Below are 13,066 nucleotides of genomic sequence, written 5' to 3' on the forward strand. Positions count from 1 at the left end.
AATATAACTCACTTTAGACCTAGTATATGGCATGGCCATGACTTGATTTTTGTTATATATTAATTTGGGATGATTTAAATGAGTTTTCAAATCTAGAGATTTAATGAATTTAATTTGATTAAAATTCTACTTAATTATACTTTGCTTGTATTCTATTTTAGACTTGATATATGGCATAGCCATGACTTAATCCTTGTTATATATTAATTTGAGATCATTTGAATAACTTTTGAAATCTAGAAATTTAATTAATTTAAATTAATTAAATTCTACATGATGATATCTTGATTATTCTACACTTTTGATTTAATATATGCATGACCATGGAATAATCTTTCACATATATTATTTTGGGAATCTTTGGACAACTTTTGAAATCTAGAAAAATTAATTAAATTAGTTTAAATGATTTTTATTTAATTGCTCTAATGATTTAGTCATGTATTTCATGGGGCTTTTGTGTTTTTATCATGTACCTTAACTTGTTGTAATTTAATTTCATTAATATGGTTAATGAACTTGCACATTGATGTTGTGATGATTTAATTATTGAAGTGATGTTAATCAAATAATTAAATCTTGGATCTTATACTAGTGGTATATTTACATAAATAAATTTTATGTGTGATAAATTCTAGTTTGTAGTCTATATAGATGCATACTATGATTACTTGACATTTCATATGCCACGATAGTTGAAGACTTAGGGCATGACTCGTGTGTTCCAAATCTTGGTTGTGCGTGGAATGTAGTTTAATGCATTATGTGTACGTTGATACAATCATGGTTTGCATAACTTGTTGATTTTAGAAACTTGGGATATCAATCAAGAACTAACATGGCTAGAACTTGGTTCTAGTACGGGAGATAGAAGGCTCCCTACATTATAGTGTGCACTAGGGAAAGGTACCCATGGGTTAGTAGCCCTAAAGTGATCCCAAGAGTACGGTCTTAATCCGGACGATATCCTAGTATCCACATTGTTTAATTTCATCCTTAAGTTTCAAGTGTCCATTCCTTGAAGACTTAAAAACCTTTTCATGTCATTAATTTCATCCTTAAGTTTTAAGTGTCCATTCCTTGAAGACTTAAGAAACTTTTCGTGTTATATGAACTGTTCCAACCTTGTCTAATTGCATAGATATTGTGTTTTGCCTTGATTTCACTCTTTAAATTTCAAGTGTTGTATTCCTTGAAGATTTAAAACTCTTTTATGTTATATGGAATGATCCAACCTTATTTAAATTACATAAGCATCATGCTTTATCCTTGATTTCACTCCTTAAATTTCAAGTGTTGTATTCCTTGAAGATTTAAGACCTTTTCGTGTTTTACGGAATATTCCAACCTTGTTTCATTGCATAGATTTTATGTTTCATCTTTGATTTCACTCCTTAAATTTCAAGTGTTACATTCCTTGAAGATTTAAGACCTTTTCGTGTTATATGAAATATTATAACCTTGTTTATTTGCATAGACTTTATGCTTCACCTCGGATCTCACTCTTTAAATTTCAAGTGTTGCATTTCTTGAAGATTTAAGACCTTTTCATGTTATATGAAATATTACAACCTTGTTTATTTGCATAGACTTTATGCTTCATCTCAGATCTCACTCTTTAAATTTCAAGTGTTACGTTCCTTGAAGATTTAAAAAACTTTTCGTGTTATATGAAATGTTCCAACCTTGTTTAATTGTATAGATATTATGCATTATCATTGATTTCACGCCATGTCCTTGTCGTGTTAATTGAATTGTTTCAATCTTATTAATTTTCTTAGTTATCTCGTTTCATGTTACTTTATGCTATCGTGACTTAGGAATGATCCTATACATGTAACTTGACTTAGATTCTAGGTAGCATGGGCCACATGTAATGATTTATATCAACATGTAAAATCTTTAAACCTTTAGATTTCAAGTGTTATCTCTTGAAGATCTAAGAACCTTGTCGTGGTATATGGAGTATTTCCTACCTTGTTTAATTGCATAGACATTATGCTTACTTCGTGTATTTATATCTCATTTAGCATACTTGAAACTGTGCACTTGCTCCTTGTATCTAAATTCCATTTAGTATACTCTTGTCTCGTATGCTTGCTTTGTGTATTTTATTTCAATCGCCTATGCAACTTAGGATGATCCCTGAGTCTCACTTCGACATAGACGTTATGTGGCATGAGCCCCTTTAACATGTTTCACCTTAAGGTGATGATATTGTAAAATGCTAAGTCTATGCATGCTCATTTCCTGTGAGTAACTTGTTTACTCACCCCAAAGTTATCGGGTGTTTTTTCAGGTACAGATGCCTTGATTTAGGATGCACAATATCGCTAGATCGTTTCGTTCGATTGAAGTTCTTTTAAGTGCATTCATGTTCACATGCAAGTGTTAGCATGTTTGAGTTCTACTTTTAAAGTTGTAATGCATAATTAGGACAAAAATGCCATTTTTGCCTTGAACTTGTAGTATGTGCTTAAGCACACTTGGACACTCATTCTATGTATATGATATGTGGCCAAGGGCCAAACTTCATTTAAAATCCTTGTATATCCAAAAATGTAGAATTTTGCCTTTAATGAGAAAAGTATGAAAACTAGGGTTTTAGTATGTCATTTTTACACCGGTGCGTGGATTGTGTATGAAATTCATCATTTTGCATTCATTTACAATGTATGAGGTGTGGCCAAGGCCAAACACCATTTTGTTCTAGGTTTTACACTTTAGTTTCATATATTGCATTTTAGGCTAAAATATAAAAATTCGAGCCTTTAAGGGTTCATTTTCAAATCGAGTGATGCAAAGTATGCACGAGCACCTCCACTATGACCCATTTAATATGCATGAAGTGTTTAAGTCCGGTGGTTGCATGTTTTTGCCTTTAAAGGGCATTTTTCACGCATTGGGATTTGGATAGGTCAAATTTTGCATCGACGGTATTTTTAAATCGTGGATCATTGTAGCATGTCCTAATAGGTAAGTTACATCTGCGTGCATGATCATTTTCAAGAAAATTCCTTTCCTTGGTGAACTGAGCCTCCTATAGACTCATTTTACATTTTCTTTGCATAATATAGTTTAAGGGCATTTTGGGGTTTCCTTCGGGAAATAAATTCTAGTCTTGACTCTGTCATATAGAAAATGTAATTTTGGGGGTAGTTTCTTCATGAAATTTTTCCAAAAAATATCTTCTTGGTATCGAAAACCCCATGTCAGTTCCATTTTTCTGTTTTTTCTGCTGTTTGGTTCAATTCAAGTTGGGTTGAACTGGTTTAGAGGGGCTAAACCGGTATAAGGTGTGATTTTGGGTCCAACACGGACGTTCTGTCCATGTTGAACTGGTTCAGGGGTGCTAAACCAGTTCACATCTTCCAGAACTTTTTCTGTAAGTTCAGTTTTGGTCTTCCAATTTCAAACTGTCATAACTTTTTCATTTCAACTCCGAATTGGTTCGTTCTTGAGTCTAAACGGACCGCGTCGAAGTAAGATTTCCAATGGTATAAATTTCAGTTTCAGATTCTTCTCCTAGCCTGATATATCCCTATTTTAGTGAGAGGGTATCAGTTTTGGTTCGAATCGGGATATGGTTCATTTGAGATTTCTCTTCCGTTGGCCTTGGGACTTCATGTGAAGTTACCAAAGGTTGTTTTTGAATGTTTTTTTTTTTTTTTTTTATCTCATTTGACTTGTGGGAAGTCAAATTCCTTCCTTTTAGGGTAAAATGACCATTTTACCCTTGGTCCTTCTTTTGTAGGGTTTTGATACCCTTGTCTTCGTTTTGCTTCCATTGAGTCTCGAAACTCCTCAAAAGGCCATTCTTGTGTCTTAGGGATGACGTACATCTCTAAGGACTTGTTTATGTTTTGCTTCCGCATTTTTGGATCCATTTCGGGTCATCACAGGACACACTAGGTTGTAAAATCCAGGGTCGTCACAGTAATGATGCTAATGGCAAAGATTTATATTCATTTATTAATTCTGTTGTTCCATCTGAATATGCTAGAATTTCTTATTGTAAAACTGCTAAAAAAGCTTGAGATATTTTGCAGATTACTCATGAAGGAACTTCAAAAATGAAGTTGTCCAAAATTCAATTGCTTTCTCATAAATTTGGGAACATCGTGATGAAAGAAGATGAATCATTTTCTGATTTTTATTCTAGTCTTCTTGAAATAATTTTTGAACTGCGTTACTTAGGTAAAAAAAGTTAGTGATAAGAAAATCTGTGAGAAAATCTTAAGATCTTTACCTAAGTTGAAACAATCACTGACCATTGAGATTTGTTTACCAGTAAAGTAGATGAGATGGTAGGTTCATTGAAAACTTTTGAGATGCAGAACTTTGATTTAAGTCAGAAGGAGAAAAATATTGCTTTAAAATCTACACAGGTTGAGAATTATGTGGATGCATGATAACTCTGATGATGATCTTGCATTCTTGTCAAGGCAATTCAGTCAAATTTTGCAAAGACAACAGAAGAGAAGGAATAGCAACATGGCCAATCCTCAAAATTTTGACAAGACGTCAAAGTTTAGGTTTAATGAAAAGAAAGTAGAAGAATCAAAAGAAACTGAATTCATTTGCTGGAATTGTGGTGGCAAAGGTCACGCATCCAATGTTTGTCCTAGTCCTAGGAAAGAACAAAATGATAGGAATAAAGGAAAAGCAATGAAAGTTTTTATATCTAAAAATTCTACTTTAAGTGATAATAATTCTCCTCAGGATGATACTAATGATTTTTCTTATGTTGTTTTTCTTAATAGAGGTCCTCATGTCGTTTCTTTATCTGACTCTGATATTTCAGATAATGAAGACAATGAAATTCATGATGCACAGGTGCAAAAGGCTAAAAAGGACGATGAAAGATTGAAAAAGATGGTCAAAGAAACCATGGAAGTAAAACAGGCAATCAATAAGCTAAAAAAAGAGTTTATCCAAGCAAAAGGAGAGAATGACGATCTAAAGAAACAGATTGATGAAGGAAAGAGGAAAATACTTAGAAAGTTTTGATTATTTTAAAACAGATCTGTGTCTTTCCAACTTTCTTTATTTTAGCAATTAATAAATCAATATTATGCAATATAAAATAAAGCAAAGTAAAGTTAGAGATGACACCAGGATTTTAGCAAAAAAATCCCAGTTGATAAAATACGTCAACTGTTTGTATAAGAAAAAATCTCGTGGACTGTGCAGTCCAAAGTAAACTGATCCACTATGCTTGAAACAAAGTACATTGAATTTTGACTCTGGCTCACACCCTACGTTCTACCAAACACCAACTGCTAACAATCCTCTAGCTTTGCGACTCCCTTTCCAACAGCAACTAACCTCAAGTTTATGCTTGATCTTTGTAGAAGAGTAACAGGTAGATCAGACAACACTCCTCGAATGCTCCAACCCTTTCAAAGTGTGATTAATTTTACTTCTATTCAACTTTTGGATTTGATGTAGAAATAGATCTACTTTTGTCTAATCGATGTAGATGCAACTGTATATTCACGATCAGGATTCGAACAACACAACTCTAAACTCAAGTGTTTATGTGTATATGTTCTAGAAAGACAAACAAAAAATTCTCTAAGACTTTCTGTGACAAATATCTTCCTAAGGCTTTTTGAGAATAACAAACTGGTAATGCAAAAGCCGTTAATAAACCAATGTATATGACATGGTTTATATATAGAGTATAAAATGACCTAATCCCTCTGAAAATAAGGAAAAATTTGTGCATAGGATTTGGTACAATTCTAGACCAACTGGGAAACAATTTAGGATAAGAAAACTGAAGTTGTATAGTGAACATGACACCTTGAACTAGTTCAGAGGAGCTGAACCAGTTCAAGTTTGGCAGAAACTTTTCGAAGCCAAACTTGAGCATCTTGAACCAGTTCAAGTTTGGCAGACTTGAAATTTTGGTTCCTTCAGCCTAAAATCATTCTACGGTAAGTTCTGAACAAAACGGAAAGTGTAGAATGTGTCCAACCCTGTTTAGAATCCTTCCTAAAGTGTTGTTCTTATCTTTTTTCTTCAAAAAATCTTCAAGTATGGTAAGTTTGAACAACTACCCAGTTCTGTAGTCACTGTCGAACTTGATAACTTACACAACAAGTAATTTGAATTACAACTCGACTTGGACTTGTTTTGTCTATGATAATTGCCAAAAATAAAATAATATCTCACACCGTGAACCTAGATTCGGAAGCAAAAGAAAATGAAGCCTACTCTTCAAAACGGATAACAAAGTCGTTGAGATGCAAAGTTCCCTTTGTTCCAATGGCAGTGACATCTTCCCATCTTCCCAATACAAAGAAGAGCCGCGAGATAGAATTACTCCTGCTTCGTTGAGAACAGACTCACGTAGAGCTATTACCGATTTAGGTAGTTCAAAATTAGCAGCCCATAGGATTGACATGATGCTGTACCACCCAACATCACCAAGAGCACCAAGGCTATCAAGATCTGTCTTCAGTCTTTCTTGAGAAAATCTGGGTCACCGGCGAATGTAAAGCTGCTGTGTACCTGTGGGATTTACAGGAGATCATTTTTCTAGCAGATCACATTAAATACTTGATTGTGTTAAGTGATTAAGAAGATACATATTCAATTTGAAAACACATAATTCATCAACAATAAGGCCAAATTCAACAACAAGAAGGCTGTTACTTCAATCGCATGCATCATCAACGTGGAAGTAGCTGGAATGGATTATCACAATATTTAAAAGAAGAAATGATATTCATAATACACACACAAGCCAAACTGTTGAAATGCAAATATGTATATCTTTATCTCATCCACCAAAACTCTCACACACACCAACCATTTGGGTAGTACTAGTATAAAATAATCTTTTTCGTGTAAAGAGTCAATTAATTAAAGGGTTAGGTGCACGAGGCTCCCACCACTGTGGGGTCTAGCACCAACCATTTGGGTACCACTGGTAGAAAATAATCTTTCTCACGTAAAGTGTCGATTAATTAAAGGACTAGCTCAGGGCACGAGGCTCCCGTTACTGTGGGTCTAAAGAGTGTCAAATGTGCGATATCACCTTCACTAATTAGAAAGGGTCATCAGATTAAAACCTCTTGTTCATGATACATGACTATGTAGTGAACTCTATGCTCATCTTTCAATGATGCAAACATCACCCATTTCCTTGAAACTCATTCCCCCGCCTACCAAGGCAAAGGTTGGCGCAATTTGGAAGAAAAACAAGAATGATTAGTCTCTGTGTGTGTTTGTTTGTGTGTGTGTGAGAGAGAGAGAGAGGGTGTGTGGGAGAAGGAAGGGGGAGGAAGGGTATCAAGAATGGCTTATGCCATATGAATGGAAGGATATCATTCAATTTCTCACTCCATAGCGGAAAACGCTGCTGGTAATTTCAAAAGATTTCCCTCACTTTTCGAAGTTGATTGCTGTCATATGTTGGGAAACTCCAAATGAGCTCAATTCAAGTGGGTCAGTCAAGCAAAAAGAAGAAAAGGATGCAACAATATGTATGTTAGAGAATCAAGCTCAACATCTGTTTCAAGCATCAAAGAGTAGCGGAGTTTTTGTTTATGAACACAACATTGATTTCTTTATGGTTGAAAATCCCTCCAACCTTACAAGAATGATTCTTTATAGTGTTGCTGAAGAGAACTATAATGATTAAAGTCATCCGAAAGCAATAAACATTTTACAAAATATAAGATTCAAGTTTTACTCTTTTATTTCTTGTGATCCACATTAATGCATATAGCTTGAACAGACTTTAAAAAGATATGCAGTCCAGTTTGTGCGTGTGCGCGTGAGAGAGAGAGAGTCAAGGATCAGTACAGCTATAAGAGTGCAATCAGTTCATTTTGCTGATGAGAGTGAATGATTAGAATCTGTAAGTATATGCTTTGGAAAGACAAGTGGATACCACACACTTAATTTTCAGGGAGACTCTCATGGCCCAAGTCTTTGAGAATTCTATAAAGTTGTGTGATCATATTTTTTGAATTGATATTATTGTATGAATGCATTTAATACAATATATGATTACTTTGATCTCATCATGATGACTTCCTTGAATTGACCTCTATATACTGACTGTAGACCCTTATGCATTAGACCTTAGAAAATGACCGTTTTACCCTCATTCTTTCCCACTATAAGTAGGACCCTTCACCCCTCATTTAACACTATTCAACCACCCGAACCTAAGCACAAACTCTCTATAACAGACATTTCTCTCTCTAAACTAGCATCCCTCTTATCTCTACTTGGATTTTCTAAACGCTTCACACACTTGTTGAAGTTTATTTGTATACTTTCTGGGGTCACTTTCCAAGGTCCTGGCCAGCTCCTCGAAAGCTCACACTGTGACCCTGGAAACACCTTGAACCGTGGGATGAACTCTCACTCAGAACCTGTATCTTCTAAGGCCTTGGACACCTTAATTGGGGTTTTTCTCTCTAAACTAGCATCCCCTTCACATTTCACCAGCGTATTCTAAGTCTCAAAACTCATTTTCCTGGGGTCACCTTCCAAGGTCCTCCACCAACCCCACTAATGAAGAGAGGAGCTAGTCCCCTTCCCTCCTTTCTATATATATATATATATATATATATATATATATATATATTTCATGAAAGTTCTTTCATGTTGGATCCCCCTCCGTAGATGCCTAGATGTAGTAAATCGTTCAGACATTTTATCCAAGACTATGATCATTTATTTGAGATGTCTATATATTAATCATGAGCTTGATTAAGTGCTCATTAATATTATTACGAAGACAATTTATTTCTTCGATTTGTTACAAGAACAATATTATTGGTCTTTTGTAGTGAACAATATAAAATGAGTCTGCAGTGTATTGTAGTACTATTATCATCATTGCTGCTTTTGTAATTTTTTCATGAAAGTTATTTGGGTTAATTACAATAACACTCTCCAAGGTTTGCCATAATATCAGTCCTTTATAACTTAAACGTTTTTTGAACAATTAGACCCCTGTCAGAATTTTGATCCGAACAATTGTCTATGAATATTTTATTCATTTTCATTGTGAAAAATGAAAAGTCATTTTTGCCCTTCAGTGAATTGGATATTTATTCTTTCTTTTCCAAACACGGCGTAAGCATCCGTTCTTCTCTCTCTCTAAGTTTTGCAAAAATGAAACACTAATTCTACCCCTACATCTCTTTTTATCACCACCACCATGGTTGATCTATGGGTGGTATGAGAAGGAAGTGGATCGCGACGATGGAAGTTGCATTGGACTAGGGTTTGTAGAATTTTGTGAAGGAATTAGATTGATTTGTGGCTTCGTGGACCGCAGCGGAGGTGGCGACGAGAGGGTTGCTTCTCTGTTTGTTCTCTTTGCTTGACGGTGCTTTCCCGGTGTTTCAAGATTCTTCATTGATTATTATCAGCCCTTCATTGTGTATGTATTGTGTATGGATTCTTTATGTATGTGTGTTAGCAATCGGTCTTGTAGAAAAAAGGAATTTATTTAGGAGAAAAGGAAAGTTAAAAAAGGAATTTATTTAGGAAAAAAAAAAAAAAGAATTTATTTAGAAAAGAATTTATGTGAGAGATTTTATATTATCTATATATAGAAAATCATGATTATCTCTCTCTCTCTCTCTCTCTCTACACATCAATACATATATTACACACAAACACACCCAATTATTCAACTTTCCTGGATTGTAATTAGTTCACCTATACTTTTCTAAACACTCCTATTGGAATCATAAACAGATACATACTATCAAAATAATATATACATAAACACACGCACCCAATTCCTTACTTCAATTACATGATTTTTATTGTTGTAGTACACACAAATATATTTATCCGTGTGTTCATTCTCTCTTAATATGAGCTGTGGAGAGTAGTGGTGGTGGGTGGTGGTGGCTTGGAATGGTGGGTGTAGAGGTTAAAAATGTAATTATATTATTTAAATAGGTTAACTAATAAGTCAAAGGGTAATAAAGTCATTTTACTATGTCAGATCGGGGTGTTTTTGTTAACTTTATCAAATGTGAAGGGGTGTCATTGCTCAAAATAGATCCAACTTATATATGGTTGTCATTATGCCAAATCTCAAGGAGTGTTATTGTAATTAATCCAAGTTATTTCAACGGTGATATATATATATTTCAACGGTGATATATATATATAGACACTGTTTTGCTTTACTTCTCCCATGATATTCTTTCAATGGATCACTTGTGTTGATTAAAAAATTACACCAAATATCCCTGATATGGCACAATTAGATTGATTTAGAATATTCTTATAAAAAATGTTACCTAACCTCAACACTTGGAATGAGAGTGCGGTTATGAAGCACTTGTGGCATATAATCAGCTCAAGGGACATGCTGCGGATAAAATGGATTAATAATACGTACTTGCTCAAAGGTAGAAGTCTATGGGAAGTCAAGGTATCTGGCGAGTGTTCCTAGAGTTGGAGGAAACTCCTTAGTCTAAGAGATGTCATGAAGCCACTTGTCAAGCTCAAAATTAGAGATGGTTCGAGCTCCAATTTCGAGTTTGACAACTGGTGCCACATTGGTCCTCTTCATCAGCTGGTCTCCCCTCAACAGATCACTACCTCTGGATTTGACAACAAAACAAAGGTCTGCACCTTTATCACAAACAACTCTTGGTCTTTCCCATCCTCTATCTCCCATATCCTACCTCAGCTCCATCACACTGCATTACTTCCTAGTCCAAGGCCTAACTGTTGTGATAAACCTCTGTGGCTTCCATCATCCTCTGGTCAATTTTCTATCTCACAAACCATGAAACACTTCACTCAGCACTTCACCACCCTTAATTTCTTGGCCACACCTGGCTTGGACAAAGCCTTTAATCCCAAAACACTCCTTTACCCTTTGGGTTGCAATTCAACAAAGATTGCCTACATTGGACAGAAGAAACACTGACCATATCAATGCCACCATGTGTGTACTGTGCAACAATGAATTGGAGTCCCATAAGCATCTCTTCTTTGAGTGCTCATTTGTTAAACCTCTGTGGTTATTATTTCTACAAGCACGTTGTGGATTTCACATCCCATCCTCATGGTCAGAACTGGAAAGGAACATCCAAATTTCACAGCAACTCAATTTCCAAATTGAGTTTGGCAACCTTGGTTTATCACATCTGGATTTACAGTTTACTTATTAACAATATTGACTTTAACTGTCAAAATAAAAAAAATGTTGAGTATTTGACATTTGCTATGTCAACAAAGTTATATTATAAAAGACAAAATATGTCCCTATCTTTTTACTTTTCAACTAAACTATAAGGAAAATTGCACTGACCTCCCCTTTGTTTAAATTTTCTTGACAGCACTAATTATAACGGATTAGACAAAACCAAAGTTGTAGCTTTCAAGGGTCATTCAATTAGTCCATCAGTTGGTCTATTCTGAAGAGCATTATTAACCCAAATATCTCCAATTCCATTTTGGCACATATGATTGGGTCTGGATTAGAAAACGCAAGAAATCAGTTCAATTAATGCCACATATGGTTGGTTCAACCCCTATTGGAAGGTATATAATGGATCAATTAATGGGTCTGTTTGCAAGATATATATAGCTCCTTTTGCTCAACAAAAAGATACAAAGAACAATACTAGACTTGGAATATTTGACTAAACCCACTTTAATAAATCAATTTGTGTTGGGTTAGTGATGCCCAATAGATTTGAAATATGTGGCTTTACTCTCTTTTAATCTGAATAAAACTCGAAGAATACTTGCTATTTTGGTCAGGCTTGTTTCTTATGGGACCCAAACGCGGATATGTCATGAAGGGCCTTGATGCTTTCGGCTCAAGGACAAGGCTTCTGACTTCTAAAATCTTCTATAAATATATAAAAATAGGTTAGCCTTTTCAGCTCTAAAATCATTTTCCAAACTTAAATGTTACAAATCAATATTGTCAACGAAACTGACCCTTTGTCATCTTTGAATGATTGAAAAAATTGTTGAATTCTTGTGTTTTCTAATCCAGCTATTAAGTGAAGCGATTAGGATTGAATCAATAACATGCCAAATGGATTAGAGAAGATATGAAAAGGAAAGAAAGAACAGCACTAACAAAAAATCTCACTTAGCAGGGTTGTATATGATATGAAGAAATAAAACCTTGGTGAGTAGGGAAAATTTATACAAACAAAAATAGGATGAGTGTATGTTCGGTAGTATAGAATTGAAATTTTAATATTAGTAAAATTTAAATAAAAAAAAAAAAAAAACTAAAAAAATTGAATAAAAAAATTTTCAAATTCCGATTGCAATTCCATATTTATACGACCGAAAACACCGTGGCTGTATTTCAAAATGTAGCAATATTCAAAAATCAATTTCCCCGATATATATACTTGCGTACAAGATATGGTCACCTCACAATCGTAAAGAATTTGACTTGGTTACATTTTGAATAATATCCTTTTCATCCACGTCTTTCACATCCTTCTTGTTAAAGGAAGCATTTTAGCAAATTGATTTGATTTTGCAAACTTTCAACTTTTGATTTTTCAAGAAATAAAAGACAAAGCATTGAGAGTGTTAAAAATTCCAAACTACACGTTTGGTTTAATTGCATAAGATCTCCTTCCACTAGAAGAATTTTTTTTGTTTGTTTTACCTATGTAGCATATTGGACACAGACACGAGTATAGCACAACACAAATATGTTGACATGTTAAATTTTTAAAAAGTAAGACACAGGTACGACGTAGATACAGTTATATATAAATATGAATTTTTATTTAATTCATTTCTAATTTCTATACTAAAAGTTGCATTCAGAAAATAAGATTATATCATTATTGTAATGACTTTCTATGATATATACTATTATTACACTACTTTCTCATAATAGTATTTTTATTTTAAATGAACAAATATTATTTTATACTTTACTTGTGATCATATATATATATAATAATAAATTTTCTTAGTTGAACACTTTAAATGTGTTCATATTATTTTCAAAATTACTGAGTAGACTTGTGTTAGAATTATTTGATAATGTTACTCTAACTATCGGTGAAGTGTCAAAGAA

Source organism: Cornus florida, unplaced genomic scaffold (assembly GCF_030987335.1).
Source record: "Cornus florida cultivar Cherokee Brave unplaced genomic scaffold, ASM3098733v1 CherokeeBrave_3.0.0_Hap2_Chr09, whole genome shotgun sequence".
Lineage (NCBI taxonomy): Eukaryota > Viridiplantae > Streptophyta > Magnoliopsida > Cornales > Cornaceae > Cornus > Cornus florida.